This window comes from Pseudopipra pipra, chromosome 7 (assembly GCF_036250125.1).
Source record: "Pseudopipra pipra isolate bDixPip1 chromosome 7, bDixPip1.hap1, whole genome shotgun sequence".
NCBI classification, from domain to species: Eukaryota; Metazoa; Chordata; class Aves; order Passeriformes; family Pipridae; genus Pseudopipra; species Pseudopipra pipra.
In genome coordinates this window covers 3671705-3693998 of record NC_087555.1, presented here as the reverse complement: position 1 = coordinate 3693998, position 22294 = coordinate 3671705, and the positions used below count along the sequence as shown (strand labels likewise).

Below are 22294 nucleotides of genomic sequence, written 5' to 3'. Positions count from 1 at the left end.
GGTGTAGAGAAAATCAGACCCGGGTCCTGCAGCGCACCCCGCTGCTATACAGCTCCTGAGCACCGAGACCCTGCTGCACCTCCCCCTGCAGCTCTCACCTGCCTCCGGCCGTGATACCCCTACGACCCAGACAATACTCGACAGTCTTTTTTCTTTTCTTCTGGTCCACACGGGGCACCAATGTCGTTGGGTATCCGTCGAAGGGCCTTGGCTTGAAGGGGGGAAGAAGGACAGACGACACACACGAGGATGGTGAGACAAAGGGATGTCTGCCCGCTCAGCGCAGCAGGCAGCTTTTTTATTCAGTTCTCCCACCTCTACTTTCCCATACACAACACAAACATATTCTTACAACAACATCTAGGAATGCAGCACCTGCACTTAGCCACACAGCTCAAGGCTGTGTCCATGGGAACTATCTAATAGCTCCACTCTCTCACGGGAAATGGCCTAACACTCTGTAACACTCCAGATCCTTCAAACTTCATTTGTGGGGCTGTGACTTTACCACACATGCTATCAGCAGGCAAAATCTCTCTTACAAAGTTATTTGTGCAGACAAACTGTTATGGATTATTGCTCTCCCTTTTTGGACACCTCCTTTACTGTGAACAAGCTGAGTGATGACAATGATCAGTATAAGCACAACAGCAGACCCTTTTCTAATCTTTTTATTTCTTGGATGTGAAGACATGGATGGAAAGGATTTGCAGGAAGGCATGGGTGGGATTTGCAAGCTGACAAGACTTTCTGAGGATCTGCAATGTAAAAGAGCCAAGGGAGCAAGAAGATATTTAGTGGTGGTAGAGAGTTCACTGTTTCACCTGCATGCTGTGGCACACTGAGGCACAGACTCAGGGGGGTGAAGCTGAGACAAGTTTATTGGAGTCTCAGCACTGCTTTTATAACCCAACACCAACAGACAATCATACCTGGTAAGGTAAAAGCTGTGACCACAGCGTCTGATTGGCTGGTAGATGTCATGGCAGTTGGAACAGCGGTTGAAATGGCAGTTTTAGGAGTTGCAGCTCATCCCTGTAACGAGCCACTCCGTTCTCTGCAAAGGTACTTTTTTTTTCTAGGCCCTATTTCCCACACATGCTGCTAAAAGAGAAAAGTCATGGTGCAGTTTGTGAACCTGAAGAGGGAAGACATAGGGGAGTCTGTATCCTCATGGTCAGGATTGTTTGTTTTGTTCAAAATTCCACCTGTTCCCTCAAGCAGCCCTTTTTCAGAATACTTATGTTTAGCTCCGTGGAGAACAGGTTGTAAGGGGGGTACTTTTGAATTCGATGATCAATGGAGCATAGAGGCGTGAGAAAGAAATCATATTAGGATGTGAAACCAGCTAGAGTATGGTACAGTGCAACTTTATGGCACAAGTTAACTGTAAGGTCCATTGTGCTTTTTAGTAAGTCAGCCTGATATCCCCTGTTATCAGAGGTGAGTTCTTCCTTGGTTTTGCTACATACTGCAAGATAATACATCTACCCTTGAAACACAATGGTAGAGGGCATACATAGGGGTGAGGAAGATGATGGTGAGAGGAAGATGATGTGGGCAGGGGTCACTGACCCCTTGCCCTACAGCAGGGCATGCACGGACTGTTGCTATCAGGTGATGAACAGGCGGGGTTTGGCTGCTGCAGGTCCTGGTAGCCCTGGCCTGTCTGTGTGGGTAAGCACAGTTTATTGATAGGAAGCAACTGAGAAGGCAAATTTTTTAATATCCCTTTTAGTGTCCCTTTAATTCCTCTTTTATTTTTGAATATTGTTACATAAATAAGTTGTCCATAGTATTTCCCTTTAATTTCCCTTTTTACTAACCGATATCGTGTTAATAGTTATCCGTAATATTGTGTTAAGATCCTTTTTTGGTATCCCTTTAATTCCCTTTTTACTAGTTAATATTATACTGTATTAAATGCTGTTAGTAGTATTTGTTTTAATGCCACCTGATAAGGTAGTTATTTTGTGTTCTTTTTTTTTTTTTGATTCTCTTTGCTAAGTTTATTATTATTCTCACTGTAATAAAAAGATACTTTGTGTGTTTGAATGTTTGTTGCACTCGTCTTTATTCCGGGCATGTATCCTAACAAACTGTTACACAGGTCCTCAAATATTTTGTCTGGAGATGGTGAGTTTACCACAAGCACCTGACTTAGTCTTTCCTCTGAAAAATTTTACAGGCAGCCAGATCTTTCTGAGTCCTCATCTGTCCTTCAGCCTGGGCATTCACACAGCAAGAAGAGATGCTGATTTGAAAGAAAACAATGCCCAGCTTGGGGAAGCAGAGGGAGATCTTGACTTGAATGAGAAATGAAAACATGTTGAGTGGAAAAAGACTGAACAGCAGATCAGTACCTTATAGTGTGGCTCTGGGAATGCAGTTTACTTACAGAAGCAAGACCTAAGCTTGGTTCCCTAGCATAGGGAAATGTCATTTGCTCAGATTGTCCCTGTTCTTGTGAAGATAGGAAGGCAGGGTCCTGTGAGATTTTTTTCTATGCTTTGTGAGACTCATGTCAGCAAAATGAATATTCAGTATTTCTGGAGTTCTTTGGAGAGCAGCTTCACTGCTTGTCTTGTTCAGAGTTAGCATGTTGAACACTTGTTTTTCTTGAGAAATAGGAAATATTTGTGCTCTCAAATCTGCATGGCTTTTACTTCTGTTCTGAGAAATCTTTTTGTATTTACGTGGAGATTTTGTTCTCACTGTGTTGGTGAAAACCCTCTTTTTGTTCTCATGAACTTAGAAGTCTTTCAATTTTTCTAAATGAAGATAATTCCTCACAATGTAATGCAAGAGCCAAGTGGGTGTTTGAGAGGTTCGAAACCTTTTGTCTTGTGAGTAACTGTTTCACATAGAGCCTTAGGGGTTTCATTTTCAGACAAACTGCAAAATGGAAGTTTTCATGTCTTCTGTGCCACCAGCTGAAGCCGGAAATACTCTGCAGAGATAGCAGAAAGTCAATAGGATACTGCAGCTGAGCTAATGTCTGGGGGAAAAATGGAAATCTTTGCCTTTGCTGTCTTAGAGGAATGTTTGTTTTAAATCTCTTGGCCTTGGCAAAAGGCTCAACAAGAACAATGTGTTACTGTAGTTTCCTAGGACTGTCTCGCCTTGGGGGCAAGAGGTCTCTCTTTAAAACCCGTTTCCCATTCAGTTTCTCTCTCCAGGGTTTCATTCAGTTCCCACTGTATCAGTTACAAGCCTTCTGACTTCAAGCTGATTTGGATCAAGATACAGTGACTTTAAGTGTGGATAAGGTTAGTAGAACTGACTAAGTAACACTTCAAAACAAGGGCCCTGTGGGCTCTGCTGTAGCAAATAACATGGATTTTTTTTCTTCCATCTCCTGCAAAGATGAGCAGTAATATTGACTCTGAAATTATAAGTTCCAATGTTGGCAGTTTTTTGTCATTAGAAGTGACAGATGAGCAGATTCTTGGTTTAGTCCGCTGGGACTGTTTTGGTTTTTTCCATAGAAAGGTACAAAGCTGTTACTACGATTTTTATTTTTTTTTATTTTTTTTTTAATAAGAAACTTCATTCCCTAACTTTCATTAGGGAAGAGAAAGTTCCAGGGTGTTGGATGTCCTCCCTGTGAGACACTGCTCCAGAGCTGACAAGCTGGGGAGGATGTGGAACCCTGATCAAGCTGAGGGAAAAGTTCTTTCCCTTTTTAGAAAATTCTTACTGTAAATTGTACTTATCCAATTTTCAGGTCTTTGTTGGTCTCCTAAGAGCTTTTAATGAAGCATTCTTCACTAGAACATGACTCTTTGCAGCATTTGCAAAAATGTTCTTATAGTCTCAAGAAAAAGACATTTAGAAAGAATTTCCAGTTTATTTTCAACTTACCTGTCTTCCATAGTTAGTACTCAGAATACTAGGCTGGAGGAAGGTCATTGCAGAGCTGATTTGTCTGAAGAAGTTGGGAGATCCTCCAGGTATGTCTGGTGAATTCCTTTGAGAGCAAGGGGTTAGTAGTATTCCAAAGAAGGTCTTGAAGACCAGCTAATAAGGTGCACGTCAATCTGCACTTGTGCCTGCTTCTCCAGATCCAGCAGCACCGAAAAACATCCTTGCTCCTTTCCAGCACTCAGCTAAGGAGCTTTATCTTGTATGGCACTGACTGGTAAAGTGCACAGAGCTGTCAGATGTGAGTTGCAGGGTCACTGGGGGGGGCTGAGGGTGTGTGCTCCAGTGGAGGACTCCTGCCTCTGGCTCCAGTGTCCTGCCCTTCAGTTGTTTGCCAGGTTGCTGTGCCCGTGTCCTGAGAGCAGAAAGACACAGTTACGGTGGGAATGCCCTGCATTTAGCAAGGGGCTGTGTTTAAGAGTTCAAAGAGGGAGGCTGTGGCCCCAGGTGTGCCCTGGTGCCTTACCTGGAAAGCACTAAGGATCCTTGGTTGCACTGCCTGTACCAGAAGGGTGGGCATTCCCCGCCTCCCCAGGCGACCTCAGACTGCTTTGATTTCACTGGAATCTAGAACGGTTTGGATTGGAAGGGACCTCAAAGCTCATCTGGTTCCAGCCCCCCTGCCCTCTGTCAGTGTGAAGCCATTCCCCCTTGTCCTGGACTACAAGCTCTTGTAAATAGTCTAGAGGGCAGGCCTGAGAGCAGCCCCAGTCCTGCCCATGCAGCCTCTTTGCAGGCAGAGAAACATTTCTGTGTGTGCTGAGGCCTTCAGAAAGTGGGGCAGAGCAGATGGAAATCTATGGAAGAGTGCGAAATACATTAATTAGTCTTTGTTCCCCAGTTTCTTCCAACATCTTTGCAAATAATGATGAGTCATCTTGAAGCCTTGTCATTTTTCCCACAGTTAAGAGTTCCCAGGCTTTTGTAAGATGTGTGCTGTTGAAAGCATGGATTTACTCCAGTCTCTTTTTCAAGGATCTAGGCTATGATAAATAAATGTCAAGGAAACATTAGCTCAAAGCTTTTTTTTTTTTTTTTTTAAAACCCCCACGTTAAAACAGTCAAGGTAAGTATAAGGAGCCATGTCCTGATTTATGCATGAATATAAGACAAATCCTATTCCTTCCAGGCAGGAATTAAGGATTATATATTTAGCTATTTGGATGCCCAGCATACCTACACTTTAGAAAAAAAGATCCATTGTTTACTTAAGCTATGACATTTGTGATAGATGTGCTTCATTTTGCACCTCTTTTTGGGAAGAGCATGGGAACTGGGAGTTGGCTTCACCATTTAGATTTTTGAGTCCAGATAATAGGAACATCTCCAGGATGTGACATCCTAGAGAGCATCTTGTTGCATCTTGGAGAGCATGTGACAAAAGATGGAGTCCTGTTCCCATAGAAGCCCAGGGAAAACCTTCCACTGACTTCAGAAGGGACAAGGATCCCACCTGAACTCCAGCACAACCTCTGGAGAACACATCTGGCCAGATGGGAAGAGGAGAACTGTGATAAGGAATTTTGCAGGCTCTGTTAGGAAGCCACTGAGAACAAGACTGTAAAGCATAGGAAACTCTCTGTGTAAAGCAGAGAGGGGGAAGTTAAAAATAAACAGGTATGGACATGTTTAACCTTAAATTCAAATTTATTTCTCTCAGTAAATTTTATATGATGAAGAAAGCAGTACTGCTTTCCCTTCTAAATTTCATGCTGTCTCTAGGCACCTAACACAGAAGTTAGATTCTACTAAATGATTAAATTTACCGCTTAGTGGCTGAATTCCAGAAATACCAGCATATCTAGGCTGATCACTTTAACAGCACACTGCAGGACCACTTTATTCTGGTTGTGGTGTATCCCACACAATTTCAAATGATGCTTTTCCAAGTAATAGCCTTCTTGGGCAGCAGTCATGCAGTGGGAGGGGTGACTTAAAAACCAAAGCTTTTGATTCAAAAAGAGGTCTTCCTACTCAGAGTTACTTGAGGACTTTTCTTGTATATCACAGATGTAGCTGGAAATCCCTTAACAACTTGTAGCTTCTTGTCCCTGTAGTATATGTAATAGAATTTGGTGTCCTTCACCATTAATGTTTGAAACCTACTGGGTTTTTTGCTGTTTATATTCTGTGTTTGCTGGTGGAGTTGATATCAGCCCTTGCTACTGCAGAATGTGCACTGTCATGTGTGGAGTGGTCAGCTCTATAGCACCACAATCAGTCAGCAGGAGGAATAATTTGGGGAAAATCAAGTTATCACGTTTATGGCTTTATAGTTTTAATATTTTGGCCTGGAAAATTGTTTATTCAGGCAGCCCAAATTAACTAAAACCCATAAAATGTAATAATTTTTGTAGACAAAGGCAAAGAGATTGGGACTTTGAGGATAAACTGTGATATTTAGTAGTATATTCACAACATGAGTGTGACTGGGGGAAAGAGGCAGAAAAGGAAATGTTAAGAAGTCCCATAGTTTGGAGCACTTCCCTCACATGTGATATGTGATGTTTTTGTGTGTCTAATCGCTCTAGACCCTATGGAAGGATGCACCTGAGATAACAGGTGAGATGGATTTGTCCAAAAGACCCTGGGAAAGGAGTTTAGGATTGAGAGAATATAAGGCAGTATGGATCCAGAGACCTCTTGGCAAGATTATTAACTCAGCAAAGGCTTGTCTTAGGTTTGAGATTGAGCGTAGAGCTGGTTCCTTTGATTTTTATTTTTATTTTTTAATTAGGCCATGAGCACTTCGACAGTTTTACAGCCCTCCCAGATGCATATTGTGGCCAAAATAGAAACCCTCCCAGATTAGCAGCTCAGGGATACTTTGCCATGTTAGTGAGACATGAAGGACCATGAAAGGCAACCTTCTGTTGAAAACCCTGTGTCCTGCACGTTGAGTGAGTGGGAGCAGCCACGGCATCCTTATGTCCATTAGCCCAGTGACATACTCGGGAATGAATCAGTGGGGAGAAAACTGTCATAGGTTCTGGTGGACAATTTGTACCCATTGCAAACCAGAATAGCTCTTTGACCTGTTTTGGAGCTTGACTCATGCCAGGAGGAGACCTTTCTCTCCAGTTTCCCAACTGCTTCCTGGGCTCATTTGTTTTCCTTACAGTGGTGGTTTATGCTGCATGGACTGCAAGGAGAGATACATCTCTCCCTTGCCACCCCTCCTGCTCCTGGAGACCACCACTGCCACAAACCCCTCCTTGAAGAGGTTAACCAAATGGCTGTCCTGGATTCATCGTGGGATGGGGCTGGTAGGAAGTGGAGTGGGGTGCAGTGCCAAACCATGACGTGTGTGCTCTTTCCGTTGGGAACACTGACTCATGAAACAGAGTAAAAAGCTGTTACATTTCCACATGATGAAAAATGGGCTCCAGTCTTGTCTCTTATGTGTGCTCACACAGTCTCTGTCCAGTGAATGCTTTCCCTGTTGTAGCCTGTGAAACCTGGCTCCCATTGGTAGAAATTCAGTTTATTTCAGCTGAGAAGAATTGGGTGTCACCTTGGATGGGCCTTCTTCTCACCCACAGTCAGGCCAAGCAGTGGACTTGTGACTTTCTAAATACAGTCCAGGTTACTTGTTCTCTGTTAGTCTAATTCAGCTGAGAAGAGCTTGGCAATGTCTCCCTTTGGTTGTTCTGTCAGCTGGTTGCATTGCTGATCAGTTATCCAAGGTATGCTTGGCAGAAAATAGAGAAGGAAGCACTTCCAATAACTATGGTTCCCACTTCGGTTTCAAATCCAGAGTGTAAGATATCAACAGGAGAAGTAGATCAGACAATTAGAGGCGAGGAAGCTTAGGAGAGGATGTGAATATTCTCACTGTGTCCAGCAGAAGGTGCAATAGTTAAGGACCAGACTTTATTGTATGATGTCTTACAAAGTGATTGTGATGTGGTATTAGACCGGTGCAGTTTTCTTCATAAGTAGATAAACTTTAGGCAAAACCCACTCAGACCTCTAATTATTACAGCTATGAATGGGGATACACAGTTAAGTTGCAGTTTATATTACTATGACTCTTGTGCCATGGTCTCAAACTATCTGAGATTTCTGAAAATGCCTCTTTATTTGCCTGAAAGAGGAACAAATACAGTATAATTCAAATAGAGTGGCAGAGCTTGAACTGCCTCTGGGAGCAGTGGCATAGTAGGAGTAGAAGGTAAACAAACTGTCAAGAAGTGTTAAATTGGACTCAGTGATCCTTGTGGGTCTCTTCCAACTCAGGATATTCTACGATTCTATGACTAAGAAAGAATAAGAAAAGTTTTGCTTTACACTGGGGCTCAGACACAGCTGGAGGAATCACTGCTGCTCTTGCACACCCTCACAGTTGATAATTGTGTGAGCTGTGCCTCAGCCAAAGCCTGTTCCTGATGTTTTGTGCAGCCTGGGCGCAGATGCTCAGCTACTGTGGTTTTGCAGATGGGGAGGTAAGTTGTTGGGACAGTGGAACCTGATCGTTTGGCCACTGAATATTAGGATGTTCCGGGTGATGCCACGTTGATGAGTTAGAAGCATGGCCTAGTTATACACCAGCTAACTAGCTGGAATCTTGAAGTCTGGCTACTGTCTGTCAGAATATTTCATGCCAGGAATAACTCCACAGGTGCAGGCTCACAGAGAAGGCTTTCATGCTTCCAGAGATGCTGGGTTCATAGAGTTCTAGAATGGCCTGGATTGGAAAGGACCTTAAAGACTATATAATTTCAACCCCCTACCATGGGCAGGGACACCTTCCACTAGATTAAGTTCCTCTGAGCCCCATTCAACCTGGCCTTGAACACTTCTAGGAATGGGGCAGCGACAGCTTTTTGGGACAACCTGTGCCAGGGCCTCCCCACCTTCACAGCCAACAATTCCTTCCCAATATCCCATCTCACCCTGTCCTGTGGCAGTGGGAAGCCATTCCCCCTTGTCCTGTCCCTCCATCCCTTGTCCCAAGTCCCTCTCCAGCTCTCCTGGAGCCCCTTTAGGCCCTGAAAGGGGCTCCAAGGTCTCCCTGGAGCCTTCTCTTCTCCAGGCTGAACAATCCCAGCTCTCCCAGCCTGGCTCCAGAGCAGAGGGACTCCAGCCCTGGGAGCATCTTGGTGACTCCTCTGGACTCTCTCCAGCAGCTCCATGTCCCTGTGCTGTTGTTCCCCAGGGCTGAAGGCAGCTCTGCAGGGGGGTCTCAGCTGAGGGGGCAGAGGGGCAGGATCCCCCCTGTCCTGCTGCCCACGCTGTGGGACCAGCCCAGGGCATGAGGGGTTTCTGGGCTGGGGCATGTCCAGCCTCTCCCCCACCAGCACCCCCAATCCCTCTGTGCAGGGCTGCTCTCATGTTGCTTAGGTCAATCTGCTGAAGCCTGTGGAAGAGCAGGAATGCCCAATTCCCAGCCCTGACCACTCAACCAGTGCAGAAAGTCAAAGCAGCAGGCGGCTGCAGAGCTGAGAAGATGATGTGGGCAGCCTGGGTGCTGCTGCTGTGCTCTGGCTGCTGGCTCATACACAGGTACAACCCTCGAGCAGTTGCACTCTGCTTGTGTCAGCCGTGGGATATGGACAGGAGGCAGGACAAAGTCCTTCTTTGTCTGGATCCATGTTATCAGTGGCAATCATGTGGATGCTTCATTTTGTGCTGTTGGCTCTCATCACCAGCTGCCTGAGTGCATTTTGGGTATATTATGAGCTAATGGGTGTCTAATTTAGATATTATAAAGATGGCATAGCTGTTGTGGAAAGACTTATTCTTTCAAGCATTATATTCCATGATTTGTTTTGTTAGGGGAAATTCTGCTCTTCTACCCTCCATTGGCATGTATGGGAAAGGTTACAGTTCCTTGGTGACTATTGGACTTCTCTCAATGTCCTACTTGGGCCACTAAATTCAATTTTAGTGAGTTTAAGTTGTCCCAGTGAAAAAATTCTTGTTGCTTGGACTTGGCTCACTTTAACTAGTGGGGTTTTCATGCAGTCTGGGAATGCATCCTTGCTTTTCAATTCAGTGTTCTGGATACACAGTGGTGTGAATTTCTGGAGGCAGGGTGGTTTTCTGCTCACCTGGGAACAAAGTTAAGAGCCAGGAACTCTGTTTAAATCCTTTTGTTATCAGCAAAATGCACTGTGGCCTTTGGCATCTCCTAATTCAACTTCTCTGCAAACTGATAGATACTTATGGTAGTTATGGTACCTACCATCTGTGGGAATGTGGAGGATCCTGGAGAAGTATGTGGCCTCTTTAAATCTGTGAAGTGATACATCTGCTGAGTATTAATGGTTTGTTAAATTTATTGAGCACTTTGGGACTGTTGAATGAAAGACCTTATATAAAAGGCACTTAATTATTGTTATTGCTTGAGAAGGGCTTGCAGAAAAGCAGCAGTTATCTGGGAATCTGTGAAACAAAGGTCTGCAGTGTGCTGCCAACTGTGCTACCACTTAAAATTTACAACATGAGGCACTAATTTGGGGACACAGGGAGGAGAGGTTCAGCAGTCACTGAGTTGTGGCAATCCTTTGGTCAGGCTGGTCATATGCTGAATATATTCTGTCCACCTTATTCTGTGGGAGGTACTCTGCCCTGGTAGGACTGTCACAGGGATCGTGTGATACTCTTTTTACAAATCTGCTTTAAACACTCCTGTCTCCTTCCTCACAGGCCTCACAGAATTGAGCAGAAATGTGCATTGATGTTTTTCATTCATGACCTCAAGTGTCCTCACAAACACGGGCAGGACTGTACTGCAGAGCACAGAGCAAAGTTTTCCAAGGCAGGTAACGAAACTTTCTATTTCTAGGAGCTCTCACAGCCCCTTAAAACTCTTGGGTCTCAGCATGTGGAAAAATCCATTAGTGTGTGGTGTTTGGCTCTGGCTTTGCTTTGCTTCTGGAGCGGTGGGAACCTCAACCGCTCAATTTGAAGAGAAACTGGGAGCTTCAACACCAGTCTACTGTGAGTCATCCACCCAGTGGCTTCAGAGGAGAGAGGATTAAACCTTCTACCCCCAAGGTTGATTGCCAGTGACTGTGGCAGTCTTAGTAGGCCCGTTTCCTAGCAATTTTATGGGTACTATGATGAATTCACTGGCAGGCTTATTCTCGCCTTTCTGTGGTGTAACAACAGCAGAGGGAACAGGGCAGGGAGATGAGATTTATTTAATGCTTCTATTTATGTTCATATTTTGGACCAATAAACTGCCAAGTGCCTTATGACCAGCAGGTTTGCTCACAGTCACGAGGAGCAGGTGGTGGTGGCTGCTGAAGTTTTGTGTCTTGTCTGAACTAAATTCTTCCCCAGCACTTAAACGGATCACTTAGCCATTCTGAGTATATTCAGCTAAAAACAAAGCCCATAATTCATTAAAGAAGGTGCCACTGCTCTCTTTAACCTACTAGTTAAATATTATCCTGGGATATGGAAGCTTCCAAATCTTGTTTTGATAGCTATTTTTGGCTTTTTATATTGTATACAACCAGGAGCTGTGGAAGGAGGCCCAGGACAGAATCTCAGATGTGTGAGCAGCCCTTCTAGGCCACACAAGATCCAGCTGGAGGTTTTGCTTGTGTCAGGTTGAGGAGGAGTTTGCTTTTTGGAGGTCTCCCATGTCACACAGACCTCCGAATTACAAGGGCATGAGAAGGAAAGGCTCCACCTCCATCCCCTCTCTGCTCTCTCCACCAGCATCAAATTCCATCTGCTGTATTTGAGCCATCCGTGGTCATAATGGTATTTCAACTCTACTTTATACATAAATACTTTATTATTCAGCAAACCTTTTTGTCAGTGGTTGGGAAGAAACAAAAGGTTCTTCTTCTGAGATCTCTCTTCTGGCTTTAGCAGCTCAACTACAAATGGAAGCAAACAAGAGAAGCAATGAATAAGTACTTTTACTCCTGTTTGATCTTCCCTGCCCTTAGGACATTTTTGCTGCTCTTTCCACCCCACAGAGATGAATGTTTCCTCCAGCAACTGCCCACCCACAAATCCATACCCACATAGGCCTGTGGTTGCTCAGCACACTTGCATTAGTAATACTTTGGCTAAGAGTAGTGTCCTGTGATTGCTCTTGCACTTGCTTTGCCAGAGTACCAGGAAGGAAAATTGTCTGCACAGCAGCCCTTCATGGCTCAGGAGAGAGTGGTACCATCCCCTTTTCTTGGAATGCCAGAGATCAATTGGTTCTCAGATAATTTCATGGTGACAGGAGCTGTAATTTCTGTAGATGAATCTATGATTTCTGGTTTTGACTGTAAGTCTGTGGCTTTCCCACTTGTGGACTGGACTGGAAGAGTGGAAATGTTAATTTGAGCGTGGAAGGTTAGTCCTTTTGCCAATGGCTGAAGAGAATGGAACTTGGTACTTGTGCATGGATGTGAACTCTTGTTTTGCAGGAATCTTGTTTCTTTGTAGAGCAGCAGCTACATATTTTCTTTCCAAGGCAGGCAAGAGAACTTTGCACTTCTGATTTGTCTGTGTTTTGCCTACACTTTGAGATCTGACTACATCTGAAACCATGCTAAGTAGTGCATATCATGTCATTCCCTATCCAGACTGTTTGGTTTCACTGCTTTGTGTTCTGTTCTGCAAAGTTATTAATGCTTACAGGGGTAACTGCCATAGTTAATAAGGAAACTGATTTTTTTTTTTTTTTTTGCCTAGTCTTGAAGTTTCCTTTTAGGAACAATTAACACTGCCTCCTGATATTTTAACTTTAGCATTGCTTTTGATACTTTTCTAATCAAACAAGGTCTTAAGTAAGTATTATTGGTCCCTTGTGGTTTAGGAACAGTTAAGTCAGGACATCAAAGACCGAAAAACAGAAAATTCCTTTTTCTGCCTTTTCTATTTCTAGACCTTTTGGGCTTGTTAGTTCCTATTCCCCAGGCCTTCCTGAAATTTGTTCTTTTTTTCAACAAAATGATTCCCAGAGCAGAGCAGCATTTTGAAATAAAATATTGGCTATTCCAAGAGTTGACAATGTTGATTATGTGGGGCATTGCTGGTTTGTTCTCTGTGCCAGTTTTAAACATTTCACTGGTCTTGAATACTGCTGAGAGTCTGATTAAAATATTGATGTGCTCATCCTCAAGTTGTCTTCACAAGAGGAGAGTACTTGGGCTGTATTTGAGGCAGATAGGATAGCCCTGCTCGGAGGTTTCCAGCGTTTAAAATCTAGGCTCTGTGTGGAGCACACGGAGCATCCCCCTTGCCTATGCATTCCCCAGCAGGGGAGCAGAGGTCAGCACAAGCACCAGTGTGCTTGGAAGAGATCATTTCTAGGGTTACATCAGGGGCACAGGGTACAGCTGCAATAGCCCATGGCATCAGGGAGAGAGAAATCCTGTGTCACTGCAGCTCAGTTTGCACTCCAGTTTTCCAGTGCTTGTGATCTCTCAGGCCCAGCTACTGCTGAATTTGCTCCTTGGGACCGTTCAACGTACCTATACTGGGGATTTTATTTGGAATCGGAGAGAAAACGTGATCCTTGTGCATTTGACGCCCTCTTGGATTGAGGGCTGGCTGAATTTTCTATCTTCCCTTGCAGGAGTTTCAGGAGGTGTTACTTTGTTCCTGGTGATGCTCCATCAGAGCTGCTCTGAGGAGACGCTCTGGCTGACACGCAGCTCGAGCCTTGGCTCTTGACCCAGAAACATTCCTGCCAAATGCCTGGCCACTGAGTTCCTGCTCCCCAGTGCCAGCAACTTGCTCTTTGCAAGGTGGGGAACTGCTGGGGAAGGGAAGCATTTCATGAATCACAACTCCCACGCCTTTGCATACCCACTCATTCCCAGCCAAAATACTTTCACTCTTACTCACACCAAATACCACCTTTTCTCCAGAATCTTTTCCATCTGTCCTGCAGGTTGCCATGCATAAAGAAAAGGACATGAGAGACTCTAGGACTTCTCTGAAAAGACAGGCAGCTGACCTGAAGCAGTAAATACGTGTGTGCCCGCATCAGGTACTCGAGTTACCTCAGTGACTTCTGTTCTCTCCTGTTCCCGCTGTCAACACCAACACAGGGGCGACAGCAGAAAGATGTCAGAGTTACCCATCAGTTTGCCTGTATCTTGCAGCTTGGCAAGAAGAAGTATCAATCAAGTGGGTGCCTGAGGAGCTTTCTCAGCTCTGATAGCTTCCTGTGGGACTGTGCTCATCTTTCATCGGATGTATGTTTGATAGTAAGCCAAAAAGGAGAATTACTTACACTTAGCTACTGGCAGGGATTTGTTGCACTGTGGCCTATTTTAAGCATCTAAAAGCATGTGTAAGACACTCTAAAATGGCTTGATTTTAGGTTTTGTGTGTGTTGTTGCCAGATAGGACCTGCTCAATCATTTGTCTGAACTCTTAGACAGTGGCAAAACTATACTCAGTGAAATAGATTGTACTGTTTGTACTCCTTGTGTGAGTGGTTAAAATCTGGGCTTCTTAAAGGCAGGACAGCTCTGAGAGGAAAGTCTCCTTGCCCTGCACAGAACTGGCTATCAGAAGTGAGACTGTTCAGCACAGCTTCTTCTGTGGCCCCTGGGGAAGCGAAGGGGATGAGTTGGGTGCTGTTCGTACTGCTGAGATTTGAGGGAGCAGCACAAGGTCCAGGGTGGAGGCAACGTGTGGAGACCCCAGTCTGGAAACACCAAACCTGGAGCTACAAAGGTGGATCTGAACCCTTCTGCTGGGGCAGACAATTCTGGCAATGTCAGGACATGGCACCAGTCTGAGCCATGATGTTTCATGGGCTGGAAGCTCAACCTCAGAAAATAGGGATTATCAAGTCAGATACTCTGTTCTCTCTGTAAATATTTATGAGCTCACTGTGTAGAGAAGAGTCAGGTAATGGTGTTGTTATTGGCATGGAGCATTTGAAGGACCTGGGTGTGAGTGTCAGGCAACACCTAAAGCTCTTGTGATTTTAGGATATTAGCAGAGCCTGGAAAGGAGAAGATTGTGATTTTCTTGCTGATATGAAGTGTTGAAAGCAAACCACCCTATAATGGGAACATTAACCATGAAGGTACAGGTATTGATTGCCCTTATGTTGGAGAGTAAGAGTGGTGTTCTTGCCACAGTCCTTCTCTTTCTTTTCCCATATCCATGAAATAAGGGCAATCTCTTGCCTGTTCTTCTTCCTAGGGGTAACGGAAGGATATTTGTCCTGTACTTTGAGCTGGTGTTTGGACACCGTGTGATATGGATAGGCATTAACTGGCCAAATCCCACTAGGCTTATCTTGTCCTCAAAGAGATTCCCAAGGCTGAATCTCCTGGCTAAAATAAGTATTGCTCAGATATGAATAGGGCCCCTTCAGTTGGTTGATGAGGTTGAAGGTTGGCAGCAGTGACTGCAGCTGGCTCATTCCTTGAGGAGGCAATGCCAGGCAGGACTTTGTCACTAAGTGACTGATACTATCACCTCCACCCTGCTCTCCTCCCTCAAGCTAAAGCTTTCCATGGAAAATTTAGCTGGGCTGGCTCTGGCTGAGGCTTCAGGCATAGAAACATTCTTGCGCTCCTGCTGCGTTCAGGTCTTTAATAAAGCACAGCAGTGAGTTTACAGTCTGGCTAGTGTGGCTTTCTAGTGATTGATGAATGTGAAAAGTTGGCTTTTGCCCCCAAAATAGTGGTTACTATTTTCTTTACAGTCATGTCTGGCATGTTCAGGTTACAGAGAAGGGGTGACTCAGCTCTATCAACATCTGAACTGCCTTACAACATTGTCTGTCCCTTCATTAGGCACGTAAAGACTCGAGCAGACTCAAGGAGCTCAGTGCCTGCCATTAGCTGGGTTGAATCTTGACCATGGTGAGAGGCAGCTTCTCTCTGACTCAGTGATAAACCACTCACAAGTTAGGCTGGCACTAAAGATTAGGAACATTTGTTTTGGAAATAAATTTGGCATTAGAAAACAAAGAGTCAAGATGCTTATTTTGTTGAGCACTGAGCTGCAGAGAATTTTCGGGATGTGGTTCTGACTTTTTCTCAGGCACAGAATAGCATTTTATGTCTCTTACAGATTTATTCAATGCGATGAGTTACTCAGATTTTAAAGAGCTGGTTCAGCCAGAGGCAGGTCTTCAAGAATGTGCAAGTTCACATCAGGTGTCTGTGTCAGAGCTAGAAATAAACCCCATGTCTCCAATGACTTTGTTGTCATCAACTGTAAGGAAGTTATAGAGGTGTTTTTCCTTGTGTTATATAAAAAGTTTAGGCTGGAGTGTCTGCCTTGGCAGATGCTGTTTTTCCTTTTCCAGGGAATGAGGGGAGATTCACTCCTTCCAGTGGCAATGAGAATTGCCTTTGTGTTCAAGTTCATAAACTGCAAGAGATGAAGCTGAACATTATGTACAGATTAGAAATATGGCTTTGCCCAGGAACTAAAGATGCAGGAAGGAGAGTCAGAGTCTTGGCAGCAGCCTGGAACATACAGCAAGTTCTTATGCTGGGTGTGGTATTAAAGCCATTTCTTATGGACATTGCAGGAAACTCTTTGAGACTGTCTTCCAATGATTGCTGGAGTTTTTCTGGTAGCAGAGAACTCAACAGAGCCATGGGTGAATGATGCAGCTTTTGTCTAAACCAAACCAGCTTCTTTTTAGCCTTAAATCTCTGCTCTGCAAACTGAATGTGCTCCACTGCTCCAGGCAAAGTCATACACTTGAGTTAGGAAGCCTGAGGCACTCTGGGCTTTTTTGTCTGGGAGACAGAGGCACAAACACACCTAGAACAAGCTATTTTGGCTTTTTTCTTTTCACTGTGTCAGGGTGGGGGAGAGTTTTTTAAATAGGAATGAGAAAGATGAGCTGTATCTCTTTTTCCATTTGGAATCTGACGGGGTAGAAATCACACCTCTAATAAAAAGAGAAAAGCATATTATTGGACCTGTTGAGGACATGAAAAATGTCTTACATTTCAGTCCATCTTCAACAGCCCAGCTTGGAAACAGAAATCTGTAGAAGAAAGAAACATTGTTTTAAATGAAACCATTTCAGGCTCTAAACTTGGAACTTTTCCCTTGAAAAATGTTACAGCAAAACATTTTGTGAAATTTGAAACTTAAAACTCATATGGAATCACTCTTCCCTATGAGCATTCTCATTTTCAATGAGGTCTCTATTTGCTCCAGTGTTCTAGTGAAATATTTCTAAATAACTTATGCCCCTGACAGAAGTGTCTCTTCCCTGCATTCAAACCAACTGTTATTCAAAGGATATTTTCTGTGGAGGGAGAAGATATGTCAGGGTATGTTTGCAGTGGAGAGCACCTAAAGTTCAAGAACATATTCAGGCATTCTGATCAGCAGGTTGATGCTTGGGACTGAAGAGATCAACATGCTGAAGGCTCGGTGCTTTGTGGTTTTCCTTCTGGCTTTGAATATCTGGCTGTAAACATACCAGAGTTTGCTGATGGGCTTTGAATAGTCGGGTATCAGAACTTGATCAAACTTTCCCATCACTTATGCTCACGTCTCCAAGGCACTTCAGGCCAGAGTGGGGAAATGGTCCTGACTGGGGCAATTTGGAGCATTTTGAGTAGGTTTCCGTGGTGCCTGGTCCTCTTGGAAGGTTATTGGAGGATGACCTGGCTGGCTTCATTGGATCCCTAAATGGATGGGATGTGATAATCTCCCTGTGAAATCCTGGCATGCAGAAGTGAAGACCTTCCAGTACCTGAAGGGAGCTTGCAAGAAAGACAGAGAGAGAATTTCTGAAAGGCATGGAGTGATAGAAAAAGGGGGAATGGCTTCAAACTCAGAGAGTAGGTTGAGATCAGGTATTAGGAAGAAGTTCTTCTCTGTGAGGAGGGTGAGGCCCTGGCACAGGTTGCCCAGAGAAGCTGTGGCTGCCCCATCCCTGGAAGGGTTCAGGACCTGGGTTGGATGGGGCTTGGAGCAATCTGGGATAGCGGGATGTGTCCCTGGCCATGGCAGGGGGTGGGGAACAGGATGATCTTTAAGGTCCCCTCCAACCCAAACCATTCTGTGATTCCGTGATGAGTTGACACCCAGGGTTTCACCTACAGTGACTGTGTGTGATATTCTCCAGTTGTTTTGGGGGCTCCAGTGTTAAAAGCAGAGCCACAAGGAAGGCGTTTGGCACTGGGTGATGTCATGGACTGTGATTCTGGAAAGGCTACTACGTGCACAGGAAAGAATTTGATCTTGTACAAACAGGATAACCATGTGCAGTTATGGGCAACTTCTGTGTTCTCTTTCCCAGGGAATATATACTGTTCAGCTGAGATCCATCCCTCTTGGTTTCACTTGCCAGCAGTTTTCAGCTGACATCGTGTTTGCACGAAGGCAGCACCACGTACGAACCGTATTAACCATTTATTTTCCCCCCACTCTGATATTTCAATTTTATCATTTTCTGTTCCTCTCTGTCTGCAGTTTTATATAAAACACTTTCAGTAGAAGCAGACCGGGGGCTTGTTTTTACTTGCCATTAGTTGAAGACAGTGTAGAACTACAAAAAATACAGGCAGAGAGAACAGGACTCTGAAAGAGGGTGCTGGGCATGGTGGGGCTCTGGTTCTTAAAAGTTTTAGACCAACCAGGCTGTTGTCATCTGTCTGACTTCCACCAGGTCACCATTGGGCAAGAGATAGAAGCAGAACCCTGTGTGACATGATGTATGCTGTGAGACAAATTTGGTCACACAGCAAAGGAGGTGACTAAAAATTCCTGATGGATTGTCTCGTGTCCCAGCAGCCAGAGAGGGATCAGTGCTCCACACAGCCAGGAACATCTGGTGTCCCATGGCTTTCTGCTGAGCTGGTAACACAGTCCTCTCTGAGCGCAGTGGGATGTCGATGGAAGCCTGCAGGTCTCAGCTTGGGCAGGGCTAGATTAATTTGCCCAGGCTGTGTGTGAATGTCATTAGTCAGGTTCAAAAATGGCAAAGTTAGTGTGAAGCAGTAACAGGTGAAAACAGAAACTCTTCTACATTTAAGAGCATAAGCATGGCTCTGCTGGGTCAGATCTGGCATCTGGGCATCTTGTTCCTAGCATGGTCCAGGGGCAGAGATTTGGAGAGAGTGCCAGAGTGGCTCTGAAGGGTCAGTGAGGGAGGTGGAGAGGAGATCCTTCAGCCTCCCTCAGGAATATCATGCAGGCAGCACTCTAGCTCTCAAACTGGTCAGTGAGGTAACTACACCACTGTAGTTGAAAAGTCTGCATTCAGGAAATCCAGTTTGTTGCCACCAGCAGCCATGTGTGCACTGTTGCTTTATGAAGTTACTTGGGATGCCCTGGCTTTCCGTGTCTGTAAGATGGAACAAGACAAGGCTTTTGCTTTCACCAGGGCCACCACATCTTGTCACTTTTGCAGGCACTTTGCAGTTCAGACCAAGCCTAGTTTGCATTAGGCAGCACAGGCTGATGAACTCAAACACATGTAGGGATAATGCCAAGCAATAACACTTGCCATATTCCTGGACTGCACTAGAAGTCACTCTTGTTCTGTGCTGAGGTTGTTCCAGTAACTAACTGGCAGTTCATAAAGAAATATGTCACCATTAAAGATGCCATTAAGCTGAGCCTATTTTTCTCCTGGTGGAGACATTCCTTGTCTGACTTCCTGGTGAATCATGGGGAGAGTGAAAACTTACTTGCCAGGCCTCCTACTCATTTTTTTGGCTGAGAATATTAATTCAGTGTCCTGCCACTTTTCTCCAGAATCCTCCATGGTAGCCAAGCCAAGAGAGAAATGTGAGAGACATCAGGAGCTGGTCCAAAGTCCTACAGCTTCCATTCTTGTTTGCACCACGAAGTTTCCGTGGGGCCTTAGGGAGACCAGAGAGAGTCCAAGCACCAAACTGACCAGTGTGTGAGATGCAGTTCACCAGTTTTAGTACATCAAACTTACAGAGAATAGGTTTAGATGAGACATTAGGAAAAAACTCTTCCCTGTGAGGATGGGGAGGCCCTGGCACAGGTTGTCCCATCCCTGGAAGTGTCCAAGGCCAGGTTGGACAGGGCTTGGAGCAACCTGGGCTAGTAGGAGGTGTCCCTGCCCATGGCAGGGACTGGAGCTGGATGAGCTTTCAGGTCCTTTCCAACCCAAATCTTTCTGGTATTCTGTGATCCAGAGAGGTCAGCAGGATCCAGGTAGAAAGACTGTTTTTCCTCTCTATCCAAACTGTGATATGATTCAAAGAACTCCAGGTAGGATTCCCAGAAGCACTGCATACTGCTCTTTTCTGGTGTAATTCTGTGAAATCAGCTCTGTTTATTGCCCTGTTTTACAGCCCCTCTTTTAGAGGCAGATACATTTACTTCTCTGCCTGATTTTACAGTTGTTTCAGTGCTTAGGATTTTTCAATGGAAGAGTGGGTGAGGATGCAGATCTGAAGGGATGGAAAAGTCTTTGGTTCAGAGTTTGAATCCATTACTTAAGAGGGTGGTATTCCAGGATTTTCCTGTCCTAGGGAGCTACCATGCTAATAGGAACACTGTTACTTTAAAGACTGATGCTTTCCCTTCCTTTTTGTGCACTAGAGCCTCAACCACAAGCCTTGCTTTAATTTAAACTTTAAACAGCAGGCTGACACACACGCTAGGAAGAATTATGGGGTGTTGCTGCCAAGGATGCCATCAAATGATTGAGCAAAAGGAAACGTTTACAAGCTAATAAAACCTGTTATTAAGGGGATTATTAATGAAAGGCTTTTGAGCAAAATAACTCCCTCCTCCTCAAAGCGCTCGAGGTTACTTTTTTGTAAGCTCCTCTCTATTTTTCTTTTTACTGAACTTCATGGGAAGAAAAATATCAAAAGAAATTACTGAAGAAGCTATTACCATTATTTGGGTCATTTTTTGGGACCTGGATGTTTCACAAGAGCTCAGATCATGTGTCTGTCCACCCCCACTATTTTGCACAGATGTAGTGAACTTCACAGTCCATTCTAATTAACACCAGGCCTAATGAGGAGCTATGGCGTGGGAATTCAGGAGTCATGGGGGGGAGGAGAAAAATAATTCATACTGTTATTATTTGGATTCAGGGGAAAGTGGTTGTAGTCTGGAAAATACGCCTTGGTACTTAAGGTTTCATTTAGCAAATGGGGTGAATATCTGGGAGACAGGGGAACTGGTCTGTTATCCTGGTTTTTGAATCATGTAGGTAGGAGTCTGCCTGTCATGTCACCTTTGCTTACCTTGGTAGAAATGAAACCACTGGATACCTGCATCCCCAGCAGCATGGGATTCTCCCCCCCTGCTCTGCTCAGGTGAGATCCACCTGGAATACTGTGTACAGGTCTGATGCCCCCAATGTAAGAAGGACATGGAACTGTTGGAGCAAGTCCAGAGGAGGCCATGAAGTTTTTAAGGGGACTGGAGCACCTCCCCTGTGGAGACAGGCTGAAAAAGGTTGTGTGGAGACCTCAGACCAATCTTCCAAGTCAGAGAAGGACTCTTCATCAGGAACTGCAGTGACAGGACAAGAGGGAATGGATTCAAACTGAAAGAGGGTAGATTTAGGTTAGATATATAGACACAATTCTTCCCTGTGAGGGTGGGGAGGCCCTGGCACAGGTTGCCCAGAGAAGCTGTGGCTGCCCCATCCCTGGAAGTGTCCAAGGCCAGGCTGGACAGGGCTTGGAGCAACCTGGGCTAGTGGAAGGTGTCCCTGCCCATGGCAGGGGGTGGGGGACAAGATGAGCTTTAAGATCCCTTCCAACCCAAGCCACTCTAGGATTCTATGATCTTGCTCCCTGTGAGAACCAGGTCCTTACTCTAAGATGGCTAAAGAGAGGAGAAATGCCAACAAGAGAGTGGAGGAAAGGGAAGCCCTGAGAAAGATGATTTCTCCTGAAGCCCTTTCATGGGGCATATGGCAATGTGGAGAAGAGATCCCACATCTCTTGAGGGTCCACCTTTCCATTTGCTCAACCAGCTGCTCATAGCTTGAGTTACAGGGTGACTCCTTGTTCCTCACCTCTATTCCAGTGTTCCGTTCCTGGTGGGTATCATCTACTTTGGCACCAAGCAGGGCTGACAGACCAAGTCCAAAGACACTTCTACCTATGGCAGCACCCAGTGTACCTACAATAGTGTATGTTGTTGCTGAGGGAAAGGACAGGTCTTGCTGTGCAATTCTGGCTGCCCAAGGGTGAGGTGATACTCCCCATGCTGCTGTGCTGTAGGCAGGGAAGCACATTTCTGAGCTGGAGACAGGCTTTTCAGGGAAGCCAGGGCTTTTCTGGGAAACTCTGAGCAGCTGGCAGATGCTTGTGAGTGGAAGTACCCACAAGAGAAAGGCAGGAATTGATCAGTGTGGAGAAGAAGGAGGGCAAAGCCAAAGTACCTGGGATGGAGGAGGCAGCCTGTACTCCAACAGGGGGTCAGGGAGTCAGGGTCCTGCAGCTTTGCTCTG

The 22294-nt window shown here is 45.0% G+C and overlaps 1 long non-coding RNA gene across 1 annotated transcript; it reads left to right on the top strand.

Annotated features, from left to right (window-relative positions):
• The first annotated feature begins 520 nt into the window (after window positions 1–520).
• LOC135416925 (uncharacterized) lies at window positions 521–15780 on the top strand. Its single transcript, XR_010431814.1, has 3 exons — window positions 521–1065; window positions 13463–13634; window positions 13781–15780. It is a non-coding gene; the product is annotated as an uncharacterized LOC135416925 (long non-coding RNA).
• The last annotated feature ends 6514 nt before the right edge of the window (window positions 15781–22294 follow it).